The sequence below is a fragment of the Pleurodeles waltl genome, chromosome 10 (genome assembly GCF_031143425.1).
Source record: "Pleurodeles waltl isolate 20211129_DDA chromosome 10, aPleWal1.hap1.20221129, whole genome shotgun sequence".
Classification (NCBI taxonomy): domain Eukaryota; kingdom Metazoa; phylum Chordata; class Amphibia; order Caudata; family Salamandridae; genus Pleurodeles; species Pleurodeles waltl.
The window spans coordinates 507,005,509-507,028,476 of NC_090449.1; the positions used below are offsets into that span (position 1 = coordinate 507,005,509).

The 22,968-nt window shown below is 47.1% G+C and overlaps 1 long non-coding RNA gene across 1 annotated transcript; it reads left to right on the top strand.

Annotated features, from left to right (window-relative positions):
- Positions 1-5,462: 5,462 nt before the first annotated feature.
- On the top strand, positions 5,463-22,328 carry LOC138261675 (uncharacterized). The gene is made up of 2 exons (XR_011199134.1): positions 5,463-6,882; positions 18,290-22,328. It is a non-coding gene; the product is annotated as an uncharacterized lncRNA (long non-coding RNA).
- The last annotated feature ends 640 nt before the right edge of the window (positions 22,329-22,968 follow it).

Sequence of the window (22,968 nt, forward strand, 5' to 3'; positions counted from 1 at the left end):
GCATCACCACCACACACAACACATTGTTTTGAATTTATTTCTGGCTTGCCACATGAGATCTTAAATCATGGACCCTTAGAGTGGCCCACCAGTCGCGCACACTTTCAGATCATGCCCTCGTTCTCCTGGAGCTTTGCATACTAGTTGAAGCTACACATGTGTTTACTTGGCGCCTTCAGAGTGGCGCGCTTAGAGATACTCAACTACTTTGAATGAAACCATGACTCTGTACAGTCTCATTAGAGGGGTGTGTATTGCAAAACAGGCTGGGATATTGAAGTCACTACGCAAAGACCTGTATGATCTCGAGCCCGAGATACGAGATGTTGAGCAGCATACTTCGCTAGCTGTGATCTATCCATACTAGCAGTGATCAGATCCAAACTAGATAGATTTGAGGAGGTGGCACAGAGGGAGTTACATTACTTAGGAAGTGAAGCTCACACCCTGAGATATGGCAAAGGCGACAGAGCTGGCGAGACACTGGCCAACCTCCTCCGTAAACCCTGGGCTAGCAATCACATTATCGAGCTAGCGGACCAACAGGAGCAATTACACATAGGAATAGAGGAAGTCCAGGGGGTGATGACTTCTTTCTTATTCTCGATCTAGCCATCAACACAATCTGAGGCATGTTCGGCCTTCTTTGACTCTATTCAAGTACTGTGGATTGAGGGTGGCCATGTACACTTTCTAAACAAGCCATTTACTGTGGATGATATGGTTTAGGTTATTAAAGAACTACCTGGGGACAAAGTTCCCGGATTGGATGGCTTTACAACTGCCATCTACAAGGAATATACATAACTACTGGCGCCTCCCTTCCTCAAAATGTATACAGAAGCACTGGAGATGGGTGTTCTCCCTCCATGTGCGAAGGGCTGATTGTCACCATCTTGAAGCCTGATAAGGACCAGCGTAGATGCGAATTGTATCACCCGCTCTCCATGATAAACCTTGATAATGAAATACTTTCGAAGCTTATTGCCACCTGCCTCCTACCACTTCTACCACTAATTACTCGCCTAGACCAGTCAGGGTTTGTGCAGGGCAGGTCTACAGCCTACCACTTGCGCACCTTCTTTGTGGTCGCTCAGATGATTGACCCATCTTGTAAGGCTGCTGCTGTGTTCTTGGACACCACTGAGGCCTTAGACGCGATCGAATTGCCCCACCTGTTTGCGTTACTGGCTCGCCTTGGTTTAAGCCCTAAATTCCTCTGCCTTACTGATCTATTATACCAGCAGCTGACTGCCTGATTGCACATTAATGGTACATGTCTTTGACTCATTCTCCGTAACAATGGGGATGTCCCCTCTCTCCCATAATATTTGCAATAGCAATGGAGCCACTTGCAGTGAGGCTCAACCCATTCACATAGGGGTGTGGTCTTCACGCCTCAGGCCGTACTGATCTCAATGGATGGCGATGATGTTCAGCTTTATATTGACAACCCACAAGATAACCTGGATGCCATGATTCGTGAATTCATCGGCTTCAGGGGACCTTCTGATATCTGATATCATGATTAATTGGGCTAAATCCACTATATTTCCACTCATGATTCGACTGATGAGTATGTCTCGGAATTCCCACTCTTTTGGGCTAGGGAGCTGGTTCAATATCTGGGTATATGGTTGAGCAGAGACCTGGATGACTTTTGACATGCAAATTAAGGCCGAGCACTCACTTGGCTGGAGGACCGCCTGGAGAAGTAGTGCAGACTGCCGCTTTCCCTGACAAGCAGATTGGCTATCGCCAAAATGGTGGTATTTCCTAAATTTCTTCATCTATTTGTGGATCTACCTCTCCCTTTGCCACTTTCCTTCCGCCGGTGACAGTGTTAGTGTCTGGCATCACTTGCTTGGGCGGGCAAACCTCCTAAAGTTTCATGGGAGTTGCTCAAGCTCCCTTTTGAGCAAGGGGCATTTGGTGCCCCGACATGGACCTCTATTACAACTGTGCGTAGGCACAGTTCTGGATTCATCCCATACAATACCAGCCTCCTACAGCCCCAGAGAACGATCATGTACACCCATGCCCTCAGCTAATGACACTGTACCTTCCCCCGAGCTCTGAGGCTGATACAGTGGCCTGTAGCATGTGGGCCTGGAATGAGTCCCGCTTTTGTTTGCTCCAACTGTACTTAACTGGGAAACCCATCCCTGACAATTACTGATGATGGGGACACCAGTGTTAGGCTTCAAACTTTGCAGCTGACTACTAAGGGGGGCAATATACCCAGACGGTACCTTCATAGAGCCAGAACAGGCTCTGCTGGGTCCAACTGAAACACTTGCATAAATTTACCTATCATCAATTGCGCGCAGCAGTTCCCTCAAAACAAAGCTCTTTCTCTCAAGCCCAAGAGACACTACAGGCATTAGAGATGATACCACTTCCTTTTTCTGTCGCCTAGTTACGAAATTGTATCTCATAATGCAAGGGACAGCACCAGTGTGTAGACCCCGGGCTCGAGAGAAGTGGGCCCATGTCTTAGCCTCTCCACTTATAGATGACCAATGGCAGTACTGCTTCACACATTCACAAGCTCTCTCCCCAATAAAGGGCTGCGCTTGATACACTTTAAGTTTCTGCTCAGATTGTTTTATTCTCCTACACAGCTGCATAACATAGGGCTGCATGAAGAAGCACAATGTATACGCTGCCTGTAACCCCCTGCAGATATTTTACATCTCATATGGAGCTCCCATGAGTTCAGAATTACTGGGTGAAGATTTTTTACGCTATTGAGACTATTGCTAGACACAATATTGAACGTTCACCGCTAATTGCTTTATTGGGATACGTTAAAGTTGTACCAGAGGATGGACACAGAGTGGTGAGGATGCTGCTCCTCTTGGCAAAACAGCGTGTGGCTATGTGCTGGGGGAAGCGCCAACTGCCACTCAATACTGAATGGCTGCGGGATGCAGCTTACTGCCAAGAACTTTTGCAGGTTTACTGGGACCTAATGCCGACGGGCTCCCGCCCCTGGGATATCTGGACCCCATTGACGTCCTATCTAACTATGACTGCTGTTGACTCATCAGCAGCCCGCACGCCCTCCGGGGCTGTCACAGAATTGTATTGTTTGCATTGGATATGTAAAGTTTCTATACCTTTTCTGGTGGCACTTAACCTCGCCTACTTTGTCCATTTGATATTGTGGTATATTAGATGAGTGCTCCCATAACCCTCCCTCCCTCCCTCCCTCCTCTCCCATTATGATTCCTTTACTTCTCCCCCACCCCACTCCCTTTTCCTGTTACACTGTGGGTGCATAGATTGCTCTGCTGTCTTTTCTGGCAATGCCGCGATCATGCTGACATAGAAAACGGAAAAAGCCTCTCAGGATTGTTATTGAGCAGGGCCCCTGAGTTTCTCCTACCTATCTTCCAACACTCCTCATCAAAGGTGCAATTGAAGCCTTTTGGATACAACTACAACCAACTATTCAACTGGTTCCTCCCTGTTTTTGCTTATCCTACCACTTTTAGTTCATACTTACTCCCACTATCTATCCTTCACTAACCACCCTCCTCTTTCTACTCACTAATTTCTTCTTGCCTTTCTCTCCACATTCCATAATCTTTCATTATTTTGATGCCAACTCCTTGTTTTTACATGTTCATATCCTTCCCTGGCTGCCTTCTGTCATCTTCATCCTTCCGACCCCTCTCTTGCCTCACCTGCTTACTCCTTCTCTCAACCCTGCTTTCATGCTTGCGGCTTTCATTATGCTCATACCAGTGAACCACCTTTTCACCCCTCAAATTTTCACCCTCCTCAAGTCATCAACACACCTGCACCTGTGCAGCTTATACAGGTCCCATTGTCTATCCCATCCTCGTCCACACCTCTGCCATGTATCCCTTCCACACTAATGCTGCCTCCCCTCCTTGTCTCTGTTTGCTCTTATGTTTATCACACTTCAATGCTTGCTTTTGCATTGTCATTCCCACTCTAACTCTTGTACTGCTAACTCTTGCCTCATTTATCTACTCTTATCCTTCCCCTTGTCTGATCAGCCCTTTAATGTCCAAGCGTGATTTCAAGAGTGATGTCCAACTCACATCTCCGCCCAGCTGCCTACTAACTCCCTCTAAACATATAAGTCCACTCACTGGCTTTCCTGTCTACAAAAAATGAAAATCTGTGAATAAGAATCATTGAAGATCTATGATCTGATCTCCAACTCTATTCCCAATATGCTCTTTATCATTGAAACTTGTTCTAAGTGATATTAAGGTGCCAACTCTGTATGAAGTCGTCCTTCCAAGTTACAAACGTCTGATGAGAAGTTGCCCCATGAAGAAGGCAGCAGGATGTCTTGCAGCTGCCCACCAAAACTATGCCTACGTGAATCACAGATGATACTTTTCCAGAATGCCACCCTTTGCTCTTCAAGTGTTCTTCCCCATGCTTCAGATCCTTACTTATCGTCACCTGTGAACCTTCAACATTCAATTCTGCATTGATGACCTGTTCCTAGAATGCCTCGAACGTTACTTTAAAAAAAATGTTTTCGACAAATGAATACTTGATGACTTAACTGCATGGTTTGACAAACCCAAATTATCTATGACCAAGTACCTGCCGTGGGGCAGTGCTTGATTCGAAGACTGCTTGTTTTCCACACAGACGTCGTCTATGTGAGAACAGTGGTATAATGCAAACTGATGCCCTCCCCCACTGTGATGAGGGGCCCTGAGCCACCTCCCACATCTTACAGGTGTATGTACATCGCCCTTAAGCTGAATGGGGAGCCCCCTATGCATTAGACCCCTGTGTGCATGCTAGTTTCCTGTCACACGTGGATGCCAAGAGTAGTGTTCTATTATTTTCTTGGGAGGCTGCGCCTAGTGTGTCATGGCGGGAAGAGGCGTGACAGTTAGAAAGTAAGCACCTTACATTACTTAACTTTTTTGCCTGGTTGAGTAGCTCTGGTTAGAGGGCATCCTGATGTGACAGAAGAGCAGGCCGTGGTATACACAGGCAGACGCTATATAATAGCCCCCTCCCTCCTGTTGAAACAGGATGCAGGGACGGTAGGTATGAACATACATAACAAAGTGTGCCAAGAAAGAGCAGCAACAGTGAATGCTATTTAGATTTAAGATAACCAGGGAAAGACATAGGAGCGACCCTGGGAAGCACAAGTTAACGGTATGGCAGAGGCCTGCACCCGTAGGGGGCTTAAGGGGCCAGCGCAGTAAACGGCGCCAAGGCCCCATAACGTTGTCCTGAATATCCGAGGGACAAAATGGTGGGGGAGTGAGGGCAGAAGTAGCCTCCAACCCACTTTTAGGACCAGAAGTGGAGGTGGGGGAAAAAAGAAGCGAAGCACCAAGACGCATGTGGCGCTAAAGGCCAGCCAATGGGAGGCCATGCAATTTTTACATTTTGCCTGCAGTGCATTTCGCCCCTATTAGTGAGGGGGGCATCCAAGGGCCCGGCCATAGCTTGGGCAGCAACAGGGGCCAGAAGAAAGAAGACTTATCAAGCAGGAGGAGGACCTGCCGTCTACTGCCTGGAGTCTCTCTGTGGGTTTGTCTCCTCCAGTGGATGCCAAATCCCAATCGCCGCGTGTGCCCAAAGAAAGAGAGAGCCAAGGTGCATCCCGCAACATTGGGCCAGCCAGCAGAGGGCAGCTATTCAGTTGGTGATGCAGCTCTGCTGGTGGGGGCGGCCAAATCCATTTTGATGACTGGACCGCTCTAACGTGGTGACGCAACTCTGTCCAGTGGTTTGGCTGGGATAGCAGCTACTTCCGGCCAAAGCAGGGGCTCCAACACAAGACGCGACTGGCGCCATTGCCCACCAAACAGGGTACAGCAGAGCCTTAAAGGGGAAGCGAGCATCGGAGGACACGAGGTCAGGGGAATCTCCTCCACCTCGTCCTCATTCCTTTAACACAGGGGAGCGGACTCGGGGCAAGTTGGCAGGTGAAGAGTGAAGGAAGCGGGAGCGGCCCCTGGCATCCGGGTACCCCTGGGCAAGTGGTTATTAAAATGTGCAGAGAAAGCGCAGGCCAAACAATTGACCCAAGCTAGCAGGAGCCGCGTCTGGGCATTTGGCAGCGCGCATTCGGGAGTCGGCGGGCCATTAGTGACCCTTAAAGAGTGCAGCAAAAGCGCAAGACAAGACAGAACTAGGCAATCAGGAACGGCCCCAGGGCAGCTAGTGGCAGGCCTCAAGAAGTTGGTGGCCGGTGAGTGGAAAGTGAAGCAAGCGTAGCAAATTAATGAACAGTTGGGAGCAGCCCCTGGGCATCGGGGAGTGTGTTATCCACTGACCCCCAGGTGAAAGGACTGGAGGACTGTTGCCTGTAGGCTGCCCTGAAGGGGGAAGCATGCTGGATCAGCTGGGGACAACCCCAAAGAGGGGTGATGCAACTCAGGCCGTGAAGCAGGGCAAGGACAAAATAGTTGGCCAGGGACCGCCCACACAGGGCGACGCGACCCAGGCCACGCTGAGAGACAAGCCACATTTTACAGCAGGGACAGCCAGCAAGCGGCGACGCAACCTGTCTATTAAATGGCAGACCCAAGCAACATGCTGCAAACAGATGATGTTGAGGAGATAATAAAGGCAGCAAGGGAGGCAGCTACCTCACATAACAGAGTGCCTCCTGGCCCAATTATGGGACACACAGTGTGGCCAGTGCAACCTGAAGAATCCTAATAACAGTGGCTAGAGCGAGGAGCTCAGTGTGGTCCAAATAGAGGAAAGCAAAGAGTTGGACGAGCCCAAGAAGCGGTGCCACATCGCCATGCAAAGAAAGTAAAAAGGCGGTAAAGAGGAAAGCTGACGGGGTCAAACCGAGGACACCGCAGGAGTCAGCGCCCAGCACCAGCAAGAAGTTACGACCCACAGATGGTGAGGAGATAAGTACAATTGTGCAAGCCTGTCTAAAAATCAATTGCACCACTGCTGTTTGCCAAATCTGGGGGGTGACATTACAGGGGCAAGCGAGGTGGCCACAGCAGCTCAGTCAGGGGCCACAGGCTCGGAACCCCCACCCGGGGACACCCCACAAGCAGTGCCCACTGAGGCATTGGGTAACAAATCGGGGGCAGTGTCTAAGGTCTAAACAGGGAGAGCCTTGCACCTGAGGCCTAAAATAGGGGCACACTGGGTCAACCATACATGGTAACATGGGCCAAAGGATTAGCAAGTTCAATACCGTTGGCAGTAATGGAGCACATATGGCGCAAGGAGTTTATAGACATTTTCTCACTGTTGGAAATCAAAATGGAGGGTCTGGATCTTGCTACATGCAATAAGAAGGATGAGGATTAGAGAGAGAGGGCGCGGGTGAAGAAAGAAAGGAATTTTGATAATTGGCTGGATGCTATTAGAATAACGGACTGTGTGATTGTTGAAAAGTTTCTCCACTGTGAAAAAGATTTGTGGTTGTATGAGTCTAAAATTCAATAGGCCTACAGACAGTTCAGAGGGGAGGCATGGGCCATAATAAGATCTTCAGGATAAAGATGCAGGCACACCCTGACATAAAGTGGGACGAAGAAGACGTGTCCAGTTATATGCATAAAATGATGGTAGCTAGGGTGGCCAGATTTACAGCGGGAAAGCAGGATCACCCCTTTCAGAAAGGCCAGCTCAAAGGGCATCAGAACAGAGGTCCTTTTTCAAGTATAGGCAATTTCAAGGCTTGAAAGGAGGGCAGTTGCAGAATGTTTCCCTATCAGTGTGCTACAAATATGACAAGGATGAGTGCACCTGGGGCCCATTGTGCAAATTCAGACATGTGTGCTCCATCTGGGGGGGGCACACCCAGCGGTCAACTGCAAGAGAAACAGGGGTGACAAAGACAGGGATAAGAAAGATAAAGCAAAGAAGAAGTAGCCCAGCCAAACGGGGTCGATCTCTGGTTGTTTGGGGGTTTGACTGGCCCGCTCTCCCAGTAACATGCACAGCTTAAGAGGGCTAGCCAATAAAGCATACGCACTTTTGTTATGCAAGGGATTTGAAAAGGTTTCAGGATAGCTGTAATGAGGCAGGCCAATTCCAGGGATCCAAGAACCTGCTCTCTGCCTTGATGAACCCAGATATTGTCTGCAAGAAAATTGCCAAACAGAGAGAGTTGGGCAGGATAGAGGGCCGGTTAGTTGGACGGAGGCCAGGAGGATTAGTGTTGTCCCCTTTGGGAGTGGTACCCAAGAAGGAGTTTGGCCAATATAGACAGTTCACCACTTACCATTCCCAGAAGGAGAATAAGTTAATGATGCCATCAACCCAGAGGAATGCACAGTGGATGACGCAGTTGATCTGGTGTGATCCGCAGGTCCAGGGGCAATATTGGCAAATGCAGATATCGAATCTGCTTTCCGGCTTTTACCTGTTCACCCTGACAGCTACCACCTCCTGGGCTTCCAATTTGAGGGGAAGACTTACTTTGACAAGGCCCTGCCCATGGGTTATTCTATATCGTGTGCCTATTTTGAAAAATGGTCCCTACACAAACATCACCCTAGAGGGGACAAATTGCATTATCTGGATGATTTCCTGTTCGTGGGTAAGCTGAACTGCAATGAATGTGCAAACCTCCTTGAGGCTTTCCAGAAGCTGGCGGCTGAGGTGGGGGTCCCACTAGCAGCAGATAAGACAGTGGGTCCTGCCACCAAAATTATGTTTTTAGGGACTGAGCTGGACTCAGTGGCCGGCACATTGGGGATACCTGAGGACAAAGTGCAGGAGATAGGGCAAAAAATCAGGGACTTGTCTAGAAAACAAAAATCCACCTTGGGCGAGTTGCAAGAACTAATTGGCAAATGTAATTTCGCCGCAAAGGTCATTCCAGTAGGGCAGGTCTTCACAACGAGGCTAACGCAGCTGACCAGAAGGCTGAAGAAAAAACACCACCATGTCAGACTGAGCACAGGGGCAAAATCAGACTTCAATGGGGTTTTGATATGGAGGAAAGGATTGGTTGCTAACACGTATTTAGCTCTGTACACGGATGCAGCAGGCAGCCTGGGGTTTGGGAGTATCCTAGGAGACAAATAGTGCACAAACCAATGGCCCTTCGAGTAGGCAGATGCAGGGGTAACTAGGAACATGGCTTTTCTGGAACTATTCCCTATCATAGTGGCGCTGACCATCTGGAGTTCCAAACTGGGTAATTTAAAGCTGACAATTTGGTCGGACAACCAGGCGGTGGTGCATGCCATCAATACAGGGGCAGGCAGGTGCCCAAGGGCTCTTAGGGGCAGATTTATTACAAGTGGTGCTGCACATAGTGCAGCGCCACTTTCCTAGCACCCCCTAATGCCACCATGGTAGCGCCATATTTAAAATACAGCACACCATGGTGGTAGTTAGAGTACCTAGCATCATAATTTTTGATGATAGCCCGGGGTTTGGGAGGATTAGCTTAAAAAATGATGACGTTAATCCTGCAAAGCACCCAGAGGCCCATTGTAATCAATGGGAGCTCCTTTTGCATGCCTGCACTTAGCAGGTATTAAAAATGCAGATAAAAATGGTGCAATAAATCTTGTATAAAGCTGGTGGAGCAGGGGGAGCGCTCGGAAGCCCAGGCCAACCAGCACCACCATAAGATGGACAGCAATACCATGAATGCGCTGGGATCAACTGCAAGGGATTTTAGAAAGGCTGTTCCGGCAATACCCGGGGCACCGGACATGCTGATAGTGCACCTTTGGGGGAACGAACTGGCACAGCTGGGTAGGAAAGAGCTGCTGGATACCATCAGGGGGCCTGATTGGAGCTCGCAGACTATTGGGCAGCGCAAGCCTATTATTGTCTGAAATTGTGCCCAGGCAAACATGGAGGGGGGGGGGGGCCTGTCCACCAGTGCCCGGGAAAGATCCAGAAAGAAGCTCAATGTGGCAGCAGCAAAATTCTGCAGGGCAAATGGCTGGGATACCATTAGGCAGGGCCTGATAAACTTGAGACACCCAGAGTATTTTGCACAGGACATTGTGCACCTATCCAATGCAGAGCTGGAAGTATTCTGGTCTACCATCTGGGCAGCCATGGCTTGAGCCAGTTGTCATTAGAAGTAACTCGGGCAGGCAGGGGGATCTGCCTGAGGACGTAAGCCCCAAGGCAGTTGAGCGAGCTAAAGGAGTTGGAAAAGGACACCGCAGGGTGGCGGACTGGGCACTTACCTTGGGATGCCTCACAGCAGAGTAAGGCTGTCAGAGAGGAAATGGAAGCAGGGGACAGCACTCAGAGCCTGGCCCGCGAGTTGGTGGAGAACACCAGACTATACAAGGTAGCAAGTTGGGCCTAAAGTTATGAGCTAATGCAATACTCCTCCTCTCGGTACAGAGGACCCAATCAGCAACAATAAAAAGCCGAACTGATACAGGCGCTAAGTTGACTATTAATCATCATAAAATGTATTCCAGTTGATTTACAGCTTAAAAAACGTGTTTGAATGAATTAATGGTTGACTTATGATCATGTGTCAGTGTTACTTCTTGATTATGGTCTGTAGGGTGATTTATGACCTGGTGTCAATACAAGATGTTTGCAGTTGGACACAGAGAAACAATGGAATTGTAATGACTGAAATAAAGCTGCAGCCAATAACTTCCACAAATAATATGTGTAGACTTTGAATTGCACGCTGAGTGGGAGTGGCCTCATGCAAAATGTGTGCACTGAAAAAGATCTCTTGGGTCCGGCCAGCGGCGAATGAAGATTAACTCACAGTGATACAGGTAGCCAGTAAGAGCTAGAAACAGCGCTTTAAAAGGGCCGGAGCTGTCTGGTACTAATACCTTCATTTCTTTAATTTGAAAATGAGAGTACCTTCTCTTTTCAGCCTGTTGCGATGCATTTAGTGGCATAGAACCAGCACTTCTATATTTCCATTTAAAATACTGTTTAGATATCATAGAACAGTGTGCGAGAAATACTAAGCCAGGTCATCAAGCTGCGTGAGAATAAGCAGGGCTTCCCTATACCGTCTACAGACAGAACTCTCATGGAGCCATTCTCTAACAGAGACTTATACCTGAGCTGCAACAACTAAAGGGTCGGATGCAGTAAGGGAGAACTGGGGACAGAGAGTGGAATCAGAGTTTGAAAAGGAGCTCTTCGAAGGGTGTTTTTTGCTGAACCCGAGCACACACCTACCCTAGTCAGGCTAGAGAGGTCAGTCAGCACTCAAGACCCCTTTCTACATTACATAGCTGGCTTCTTCGGTGAGGCTTGGTGCGGTTGGCCTGGCAGTACTGGGGACAGCTTTTGAAATGCTTGTAGGACGCAGTTAGCAAGTGCATAAAAAAGGTATGGGAACTGTGATACTGAGTGCAACAGGTACGGGGTCAATGTTTGTGAGTGGCAGGGCCAGAGATGTAGCTAAAATAACAAATTGTTATGCAACAATTTTGCTGGCCTATCACTTGCAGGTAAATGCATCTAAAATAAAACACACACCCTTTAAATGGAAAATAAATATAAGTTAATGTAATCTTTGGGAAATGCACTCTGTTACTTTATGAAAGCTCAGTTGGTTGATGCAATCACTGCTGAGGTCTGTGTGTTTAACAGTCACAGAACTTAATTGTCAGGACCGGAGGCTCTGATTAAGTTTCTCTTTCTTTACTGTAGAAATTTCAGCAGACAATCACAATACAGTAAGCAAAAAACTGCATTACCCATGCAAGCAATATATCACTCATATCACATGCCCCAATCATATTACAGCAACCCTTATAAGTACAGATTAATCCATTTTGTGCCCTCTTTCTTTGCTGCTTTGCAGGCAGTTAAATGCTTTATTTCCACGATATTGCTTGCCTTGTGTTTCTTACTTCATGTTTATGCACGCTTCGTGGATTGCGTTAACAATTACCACTAGCATAAGTACACATGCGCTGTGTTGCTGCACCAATGCAATACCCGTCGTTTTAGCAAATTGCCATTAGGTACATTGCCTAACCCGTTTTTCCTTCTCAGGGGGAGCGCTGCGGCCTCCTGAGATGGCGATCTTTTGCAGGCTTTAAGAGGAGTGGGAGCAGACCACGGCCATCTGCCTGATGGCTGAAGTCCTATTTCTATCTCTGCCTGGGCTCTGAGCACTCATGCGCATGAGTGGAGCCTCCGCGCTTCATTTGAATGCGCCAGCATATTCAGAAGAGAGAGCAGCGCTTCCTTCCCGCTTCTTGGCCTAGTGTCATTGTCCTGATTCTCTCCAAGGAAATAACTACAGATAGCATTAGCAGCGCTTCTTCCTGCTTCTGGGCCCACGTAAATGCATAAAATTGTAACACTTGATATACTGTGCTCAGTATTAAGCTCCCCTAACTTCCTGGTGCATCTGAGTGTGCACAGGGTAGTAACAAATTACGTAGGCTTTGCCTAGAGTGCTGTAGGCAGCTACCTCCACAGAATGAGCTTTGCCTGCTGGGGTCTTGCAATCTTCCTGTTAGTAGCTCTCAGTCTCCCTGATTGTGGCACCTCACTGCCTTATTCACTCCAAATTTAACACACCCTGGCCCAATACACAGCCTTTGAGGACAAAGAGTACTACTAGGAGGACATTCAACCCTCTTTGGAAGAAAACCTGGTAAGTGCTTTGGATATTGGTGTCCAAATGTAGGTGAATAAAGCCCTGGCCAAGGCTCTGGGCCTCCTCACCCAACACTTTGAGTGCCACCCGGCAAAAGGGTTGGCTTCCTCCTCTCACTCCTTCAAAGGACCCACAAGTCCCTATGGGCAAGCCTTCTAAATGGAAAGTTAAAGCAAAAAGGTAGCTACACACGGAGGCCTACGACAGTCAGGGATGACCATGGGTTTAGTGTTCCCCAATCCCAGGAGTGGGAACACCCTCTAGACACTTCCAGGCGACTGACTCAAACTAATTGTCAGCAGATCACAGTGATAGTGAACAAGACGATACCCCTAGACTCAGTAAAAGGAAACGTTCCGAACACCCCTCAGAGGCCAACCCCAAAGCCCCTAAAGAGCTGGCATTCAATCCTGGAGAGATAGTGTATCTTCGGTCCTCTAGATGAACCCCTCCACAGGAGGTTGCCTACTACGTCCAAGAACACATCAGGCAAAGCTTTGATAAGGAGGTACGCACCAGGTTACACGCCAAATGCCCCAGGCCTGATCTAGCAGGGAAGGTCACAGAGACCCTAGAAGTGATCCCCACAATGGTGACATTCGTGAAAAAATGGGCAAAGGATCAGAAGAAGGGCCTTGATGGAGCCTGGCGCTTGTGCCAGGACAAGCTCCTGAACATCCCTGGACTCCTTAAAGAAAATTCCGGAGCTGGCCTTTCAGGCCAAAAAATCGAACTCTCCCATAGACCCAGACCTCTTTGTTGGGTGGGCACAGCTTGCAGTCTGCCAATGCCAAAACGCCAATGTGACTATTTCCGCCAAGCACCGTTGCTCCATCTTGATGCAAATTGACCTGCAACTAAATTATTTGTCACCTTCCGAAGTGGGGTCAGTGGCTTAGGGACTCCTCTTCGGTGGTCCTTTTATTAAGAATCTAGCTAAACTTGCAGCATCGTTCAGTTCCATGACAAAGCCCAGTTGCCCTTGAAAAAGGTATTCCGCAACACTTTCAGAGGGCCAGAAGATTTATGGGCCAATCGTCAGGCCATAACTTCCACCAGGGCCCCCAGCGTGATTTCTGCAACCACGGATGCAGTTATGGGCAATATCAGTCAGCCGACAACACCTTCCACCCCACACAATCTAATGGTGGATGACAATGCTTTTGTAAAGAGTACAACAGAGGCCGACATAGAGCCTCCCAGGACTCCACTTAGGTGAGAATTATTCCTCACTCCGAGGTAGTGTTGGAGAGCAAGACAAGGTTGTTTTTACAAATTTACAACTGTTGACCCAGGATCCCTGAGTTCTCAAGTATATCCAGGGCTACAAACTGGAGTTTTATCATTCTCCCTCCCAAATGTGTCCTCCTCCAGAGCTACATTTTTACCTACCAGAGCAAGAAGTCATCTTGAAGGAAATTTAGTCGCTCTTGGAGAAAAAGGCCAGTGACCATTCTTCCCCTCTTCCCATAGTCTTCATCAGCACCATTTTCTTGGTCGACATTGAGGGGGTGGTTCCTGCTTAGTCCTAAATCTAAGGCATTTCAAGATGGAGGGGATCCAACTCTTATGGGATATTCTGCAAAAAAGGCGATTGGATGGTCTGTTTGGACCTGAAAGACGCATACTTGACAATCCCCATTTACCTTCCTCATCATAGAGTCTTCCAATTCACTTGGCTCAGTCACTGCTTCAAGTTCGTTCCCTTTGGTCTCTTGTCAGCCCCTTGGTGCTTCACCTCATTAATGAGACCCGTAATAGAATCTCTTCGCACCAGAGGGGTGAGGTTGATCACCTACATCGACAACCTTATTCTCTTGGCCCAGAACCCGCATTTGGTAACTCTTCACTTGTCTTGGACAATTCAACTCCTCCAAGACCTGGGATTTCTCATCAGTCAACCAAAATCTTGTCTGATCCCTTCACAATCTATGGAGTTCTAGGGGTTTAAAATAGATTCTGTTCACTCCAAGTTTATCCTTCTGGCTCAAAAGATACCAAATATAAACAAGCATTTGCAACGCAACGGGTCTCGCATTTGCTCAGGTTAGAGCTATTAATGTTGTAAACTCCTAACCGGACTTTTCTTGCCACACAAATTGAAAGAAAAAAAACTAGCACGATCGCGCTATGTAAAAGATAAAGTAGTGCAGAAACCAGGCTGAAAACATCGAGCCTCGTACGTTTTCAGTAGTTGGTCAGTGCGCTCGGGGAGGACTAAACATTGGAAAAGGCATGACGTATGCATGCCTTTCACTAACGAAAGCAAGCAGATTTTAAAAGGCAAGCCCACGAACCAATGAAAGTGACAGGCTTAGCATGTGTGTGGTTATAAGCCCAAAGAGAGATTACAACAGGAACGGAGCGCTTCGGCCCTCGATCCTAAAAAGGAGTTCAGAATGGCATTAAACAAACAAACAATCGCTTTGAGGTCTCTGGCACGGATTGTGGGCCTCTTAGCTTCCTACATCCAAGCCATTTTCCAGGCCCCCTTCATTACAGGGCCCTTCAGAAGCTAAAGATCCTGCATTCGCAAAAGGGCCTAACCTACTTGGATCAAATTCATCTTTCAGAAGAGGCCAATATGGAAATGACATGGTGGCTCGACCACATGGAGGCCTGGAACGGCAAAGCGATATTCTGAAGTTCCCTGGATATCGTTCTGGAGTTGAATTCCAGCAGATGGGGCTGGGGAGCCCGGTGTGGGTCAGTGAACACGGGAGATGTTGGTCAGAGACAGAATTTCATCTTCACATAAACTGTCTGGAGCTCCTGATGGGTTCTTTCTCAATAAAGAGTCTTTCTCTCTATCGAACGGATTGTTGAATGCTGCTGAGGATGGACAACAGCTCAGAAGTTTGATATGTCAACAAGTTGGGTAGACCGAGATCTCACCAGGCTTGCCTCTACATCAACGAGGCATCAGCATCTGGCACACACAAATGTTATGCTTCGCAATGGCATAAATGGGTTCTTTGGTGTGACAAATGAAACTCAGATACTTTTAGGTCAGATGTCAGTTTGGTGATCAACTTCCTTTCTTCTTTGGCATCTTCAGGCCTGGCTTATAGGTCCATTACAAATGATATGTCCACCTTCTCAGCAGGGCATCTTCCAATTGGAGGGAAATCTGTGGGGGAACACATAGTAGTGTATAAACTCATGAGAGGCATATGCTTGTGTAGGCCCCCTCAAGTCATATATTTTTCCCTTTGTGATGTTAATATTGTTTTACCATTTGCAGCAAAATGGCCGGAGAATAAATATCTCTCCCGCAAGCAAATATTTGCCAAGCTGACTATGTTGGTTTGCTTAATATCTCGTAAAAGGATATCTGACATACGTGCCCTTGATCTCTCTGGCAGGGTTTTCACTCTGAGGGAGTTTCCTTTTCCATTTCTAGGCAGACTAAATCTAACACTAAGAAAATAGCGTACCCTGCGTTTCCTACTTACGCTAAATTATGAGTGGTAGATTGCCTTAAAGCTTAAGAAGCTGCCACTAGTGAATTTGGGGGAGACCCTGGCAGACAAGTACTCATTGCTCTGCAAAAGCCTTTTAAACCCATCTCAGCTGCCACTTTGGCTAGATGGACGCATTGTTTACTGACTGAATCTGGGATTGATGTTTCCATTTTTGTAGCTCATACAGCTCGAGGTGCTATGACTTCAAAGTCTTTCGCATTGGGTTTGAGGTTAGAGGACATTTTGAAAGCAGCAGACTGATCTTCTAATTCAACTTTCAAGTCATTTTATTATAAACCCGTAGTGGACGTGGCTTTACTAGTGGTGGCACAGCTTTGAACAAGCATAATAAGAGCTTTTGGTTTTGAAATTGAATAAAAAAATTCTATTAAGCACATGGAGGCAAGGATTACCCCACCCTGATACTGGTGTGTTACGTACCTACGTAAGGTTTAAGTATATCTTATTTTATTCCTTTGTCAGGTTGTTAAGTATTGGGTTTTCACCCTGTATGTGAAGTTTATTATTATGAAGTTCATGTTTTTATTTTCCATTCTGTAAAAGTTTCCTGGATATGGATATTATGGCTTATTTTTTCTGGCTTCACAGGTACTGACCAGAATTGTAAGTGAAGTGGTCTGATTCGCTTGAGACTTTCTTGGTCTAGTCAGGACCTAGACTAACAATGTCAGAATTCCTGGGAGTGTCTTCACTTCGACATCCCTGTTGGATGATTTGCTAACTGAAGATCCCTGTATGGACTGTTTTGACTTTCAAATGTTTTGGTTATTATTCAAGCTAGAGATTCTCTTCTTATATCATCTATCCTACAAAGAAAGAGGACAAAAAATGGATTAATCTGTACTTATATGGTTGCTCTAGTATGATTGGGGCATGTGATATGATACATTGGTTACAAGAGTAAAGTACATTTTTGTTTACTGTATTGTGATTGGCTGCTGAAATTTCTACATTAAAGAAAAAGAAGCTTAATCCTCGCCTCCGTGCCCTTAATCGAATTGTAAATTCTTACTGTGTAAACTATAAAAAAAATTATCCTGACTGCTGCAGAGGGGTATAGTGATATGTATTTATAGTGATACAATGTTTCAGTCTGCAACTAAAAGCACCGTGAATAGGCAACTCATTATTTTTGAACTGCATTACACACATTATAAGATAGGCTACTGCAAACTGTGAACAAATATTTAGCATTTGTTAAAATATTTTTACTTTTTTAGTAATACACAGTCGGACTTCACCTCATCTCGAGCAAACCTCTTTATCAGCTTCTATACAGAAGAATGCACCCCAGAGCTCAGCTGATTAGCACTCTTACATTACTTCTCAAAAAGAATAAATCTTTGCCACCATGAAGCTGCAAATGAGTCTGACAAGGTAATATAGCATCTCCTAGGAAGCCTTTAGTTTTGCTGATTAACCAAGTGCACAAATCTACAGGTCTTTTTTGTAGCAGGCACCCCGGTGAGAAGGCTTGTTCCTTACATGACTGCCTCTCCTTTGTCTACACAGTAAAGGAGATCCTCCCTTCCCTGTCATTTCAGCCAGGAGCGCCTCAGGGTCAGCATTAACCATTCAGGAACTGTATTTTTCCACAAGCAATGGAACTGTTTCTTGTACATATAGAAAAAGAGTAGGAACATTGTTCCCAATAGATCCTGCCCACCTCAAACACTAAGGTCACAGAACCATGCAGCTTCCCTTGATGTTTTCATGAGGGAACAGCCTGTGGTATTTTAAGTTTGAGACAAGGTCCTTCACCCTGGCCAGTGCTGGAAATGTTCGATTTATGATAGGTGTGGAATACGTTGAAATGAGTCGGGGGAGGTGCAGTGAGAAAGGATCACTAGGTCTGTGGTGCTTGTTGGAGTGCTGGCATTTTATGCATGTTCCACGCTCACCCGCTGGGGTTTCGACATTCTTTAGCTAGTGCAGGGCAACAAAGCCGACCAAAGGGCACACAGTGGCTGTGATTCAGTGAACAGAGAGGCCAATTGTAACTAATGGTCTCTGTAGGGCCTGGAAGGTGTAGAACTAATGGGAGGAAAGGGGATAGAGTGAGTGACTGCTTCATGTCTGTGGGGGTACAGTTGGGAGACAAAGAGTATGGAAGTCTAGGAAGTTTACTGGTTGCATCTGAAAGCCGAGCTAACCATTTCACCATGTTCCACGAACTCGTATATGCCAAACCAGTTGTGTATTAATGGGAATATTCTTTTCTTCCTCACAGGTTCCAGCTTCTCCCCTTTTCATGGTTTCAATTACTGCCGTCATTTCTGCACTTGTGGCCCCATTTACATATGTTTAAAACTGCAAATGGTTCCATGTAACCCTGATAGCTATCCACGAAAGGTACCAAACAGGCATAAAGGCTTTACTACTGAGGGCGCCAGAGTCCCCGGCTCCAAGATAGCTGCTTTTCTGTGAAGATCCTTGTGCTGAGTGTGCAATCCTACCTCATCTGTCTACATGTGGATACCTGAAAGCCAACCGACGCTGGGAGAATTTCAACTGCAGCCTTCGGAGGCCACAATATGTTTGATGATTGGCTGGCAAGCGCATGCATGGAGTTTCTGGCGGATGAGGCCTAGCCAATGGCCTCGTCCGGATGCCGAGCGGAACTACATCCCAAGCTGACCATAGAGGATCCTACAGAACTCCTGTCTTGCCCAGTGGCTTAACGATACTTGAGAGGGCTCCCCTGCAAAGTCCCCGGAGGCGGCCCGCTTCCCCCGGACCCAGTCAGGGGCCTGCAGCCTGTCCACAGTGTTCTGTGCTAGGGGGGTCATGGAGTCCGGGGGTTCCGCGCACCACGGGGGTTGTGGGGGCATTTTTTACGCCACTGGTCTTGCTGTCGGACACTGTTGCTTGTGACAGCCCAGGGGACTGGCTACAGCACCTCATAGGCGATACAGGTGTGAAAAAAGCAGGCAGCGCTGATGCTTCGGCCTCATCAACATGGTGACGCCTGGTTCCGGCGGTTTTTGAGAGGAGTGGCAGAGGATACTGCGGAGTTCCCATGCTGTTCCTGGGCACTGTTGACTGCGGAGGCCCAGGGGACCAGATGACTGAGCCTTTTTTCAGTTTTAATCATTTTTATTAAGAGGTCTGAATATTATACATCATCGCATATATTTTAACTGTAATGCATGGAAAATAACAGAAAAATAGAAAAACGACCGTGTTACAGTAAAAGAGCAAACCCAAGAAAGACTGAAGACGTACTCGCACAGATCTGTGAGCTGCCTAATCAGCACATCCGACACCAGCCATGTCTACAATGAACAATAGCAATGTACTAGGTATATTGCGTCTCTGGGATGAAAAACGGACACCTCACAGAGGAAAGTAGTGCCCACTAATTAAAGCACAGTGTACAGAGATATATAACACATGCCTGAAGAACTGTGAGTAAACAACATAGAAGGGGCCTCCCGCAGGTGAGATGGGAAATAAATCAAAGGAGTCAACATGTAGTGTTCAAAAAACAGTTCCAGATATCTAAGAAAAGTTGTGATTGGTCATTCAACTGGTAAATCAAGTGTTCATATGCCGCAGTCTATGACATACTATTCATCAACTCCTCAAGTGTGTGGACAGCGATCTTGGACCAGTTCTGAACTATACACAGTTTTGCTGTTGTCAAAGCGGTAGAGAGGCAGCGTCTCTCATGTTTAGCGATCAAGGAAACGGTCCAGAAGTCATGTAACATTATAAGTGCCACCGAGGGTGCGTGGCCCAGTACACACGTAAGTGAGAACCTGCCACACCTGAGTCCAGTAGGTCTGAAGCATCAGGCAGGAAATGCCACTGTTCGGTGTTGGACATTTCGACAGTTGGATGAGGGTGCTAGTTTTGCCCGGTAGAGCCATTCTGGGGACCAGTGCCAGTCCTGACGTATTTTAAAGTAGCTACATTTCACCCATGCCTCCTGGAGTTCTCTATTGTGGTTAGCCACGAGACGGTCCACTGTTCCAGGAAGTATGAGGTGGCAAGTCAGTGTTGCCAATGGAGCAGGAGAAGACAGTCTAGTGGAGTGGAGAATTGTCTAGTGATTAGTAGGTCATAAAGTCCGTTGAAGAGGCCCCAACGGACTAGGTAAGTATGTAGCGAAGACAGCTTGTGAAGCCATTTACCTGTCTTCAGCATCCAATGCCGCAGTTTCAGGTACTTCCAAAAGTGAGACTTAGATAGCCCATATGTGTTTGACAGCTCAGTGAAGGGTTTCACCACTCTGTCAGTCAGTATCTGATCAACTTCACAGACACTCTTAAGACACCAGTCTGGCCATAAGAAGGGTGTTAGACCTGGCATCCTTTGTGTGGTTTCCACTGTCTTTTTTGCCTCTGCTTCCTGTGTTTTGACTGTGTGCTGGACTTTGTTTTTGCTGGTTTTGGTATTTTGGGCACTTTACCACTGCTGACCAGTGCTAAAGTGCAGGGGCTCTCTGCATAAACTGTATGTGTGATTGTCTTTTCCATGATTGGCATATTTGATTTACTAGTAAGTCCTTTGTAAAGTGCAGTAGAGGTGCCCAGGGCAGGCAAATCAAATGCTACTAGTGGGCCTGCAGCACTGATTATGCCACCCACATGTGTAGCCCTGTAAACATGGCTCAGACCTGCCACTTCAGTGTCTGTGTGTGCAGTTCGACTTGCAAATTCAACTTGGCAAGTGTACCCACTTGCAAGGCCCAACCCTTCCCTTTTTGTACATATAAGGCACCCCTAAGGTAGGCCCTAGTTAGCCCCATGGGCAGGGTGCAGTGTATGTTAAAGATACGACATGTACTGATGTGTTTTACATGTCCCGACAGTGAACTACTGCCAAATTCGTTTTTCACTGTTGCCAGGCCTATCACATTCAGATGTTAACAAGGAGGCTGCCTTTAAACATCTTTTAAGTGCAATTGACCATTGGGAGCAGATAGAGATATGGAGCTTGGGGGTCTCTGAACTCACAATTTAAAAATACATCTTTTGGTAAAGTTGGTTGTTAAATTGTCAGTTTGAAAACGCCACTGTTTAGAAAGTGAGTATTTTTTTGCCTAACCATTCTGTGCCTCTGCCTGCTTGTGGAATCCACGTCTGGGTCAGACTGACAGCTGGGCTGTTTGTGAATTCCCTCTAGACAGTGACACAAAGGAAGCTGGGGTGTAGCCTGCATATTGTGATGAGTCTCCCGGGCTAGAATGGGGAGGGAGGAGCTGAAACTTAAACCTGAAAGGGCTGTGCTTTTACTCACACAATGCAGTCTCCAACCCCCTGCTGTCAGGCCTAGGCAAGGTAGGGTCTTGTGAACAACAGAGACTTTCCTTTGAAGTTTGCCTACCTCAAAGGCAGAAAGGAGTTTAAGTGGTGGACCCAAAAAAAAAAACAAGACTTTTAGATTACTTCTGGATCAAGAGGAACCTCTGCCAAGGGGAAGAGCTGAAGAACTGGAGGAGGAGTACTGCCCCTGTGCCTGTGAGTGTACTTTGGTGGGTTGGCCTGCAGTTGCTGCTTCTGCCTTTGAGAGGACAAAGACTGGACTTTGCTGTGTTTTCTTGCTTGTGAGGTGCCTCTAAGGGCTTGTACTGAGCTTCCCCCCTGTTATGAAGTCTCAGGGCCATCAAAGACTTCCTCTGCCAGCACCTGGACTCTTGCTGAGACTCCTACCCTGCCAAGTGGTGCCTAATCCAGTCCCTGGGCCCATAAATGGAGAAGCTGGTGGAACCAAGACCGAAATTCACGCAGAGGAGCCGTGCAGGAGAAAAATCAACAGCACCTGTTTCATGGCTTAAAAATCAACGCACCACCTGCATCGCGGCTGGATAATCAACGCAACACCCGCTGGCGGTTGTCAAAGTCAACGCATCACCCACACAGTGTGGCTCTTCACCACGTGTGCTGGAATTTCGCACACATCGTTGCAGGGCATCAAAATCATTGTGAACCTATGCGTACCCGAGGTTGCCCATCCACAAATCGATGCATCGTTCTTCTGCGGGAGAGAAAAGCGACCCATCGCTTACCCGACCGGAGAAGAAACAATGCACGGCGTCACTTGCGAGTAAGGAACCGACGCATCACTGACTTTTCCAACGCACATTTGCCATGCAGCTTTATTTTTGACGCAAACCAGGTACTTTGTGTAAAAACAACACTTTTATTGATTTGTGTGGATTAAGACTCTTTTTAATTTAAAAAGTAATACCTTTGCTTGTGTATGTTGGATTTTTGTTGTTTTGGTCTTGTTTGATCTAGATAAATATTGGCTATTTTTCTAAACTGGTGTTGTGTCCCTTTTGTAGTGTTTTCATTGTATTACTGTGTGTGTTGGTACAAATACTTTACACATTGCCTCTGAGATAAGCCTGAATGCTTGTGCCAAGCTACCAAGGGGGTGAGCAGGGGTTTTCCTAGGTGTGTATCTCCCTTACCCTGACTAGAGTGAGGGTACCTGCATGGATAGAGTGCAAACTGACTGCCAACCGGAGACCCCATTTCTAACACAGGGTTTAGAGTCTACGGACTCATCAGCGTCGTACCACAGTGGGGCCTTAGGAAGTGTAAGTCTGTCTTCCTTTAGGAGGTTGTGAGATGTTTTCCATACACTACGCATCTCCAAGAGTATTGGGTTGTGTGGATATGAAGACAATTTGGGGTCTGCATGTAGAAGTGACATGCGTTCCACCCCCTTGTAAAGTCCTCATTCTATTTTAACCCTGGGTGGGGGTTTGTTATGAGAGTGCAGGAGGTAGGCCATCTGGGAAAGGTTGTGAGCCTTGTAGTAGGACTGGACTTGCGGGAGATGAAGGACCCTGGAGGCCGTGGCCACATGAGCTTGGACGCTGCCAAGCGAGGTGGAGTGGTATCCCATACATAGCGTTGAATAGTCATATTGATCCGTTTCAAATAGCTGACCAGT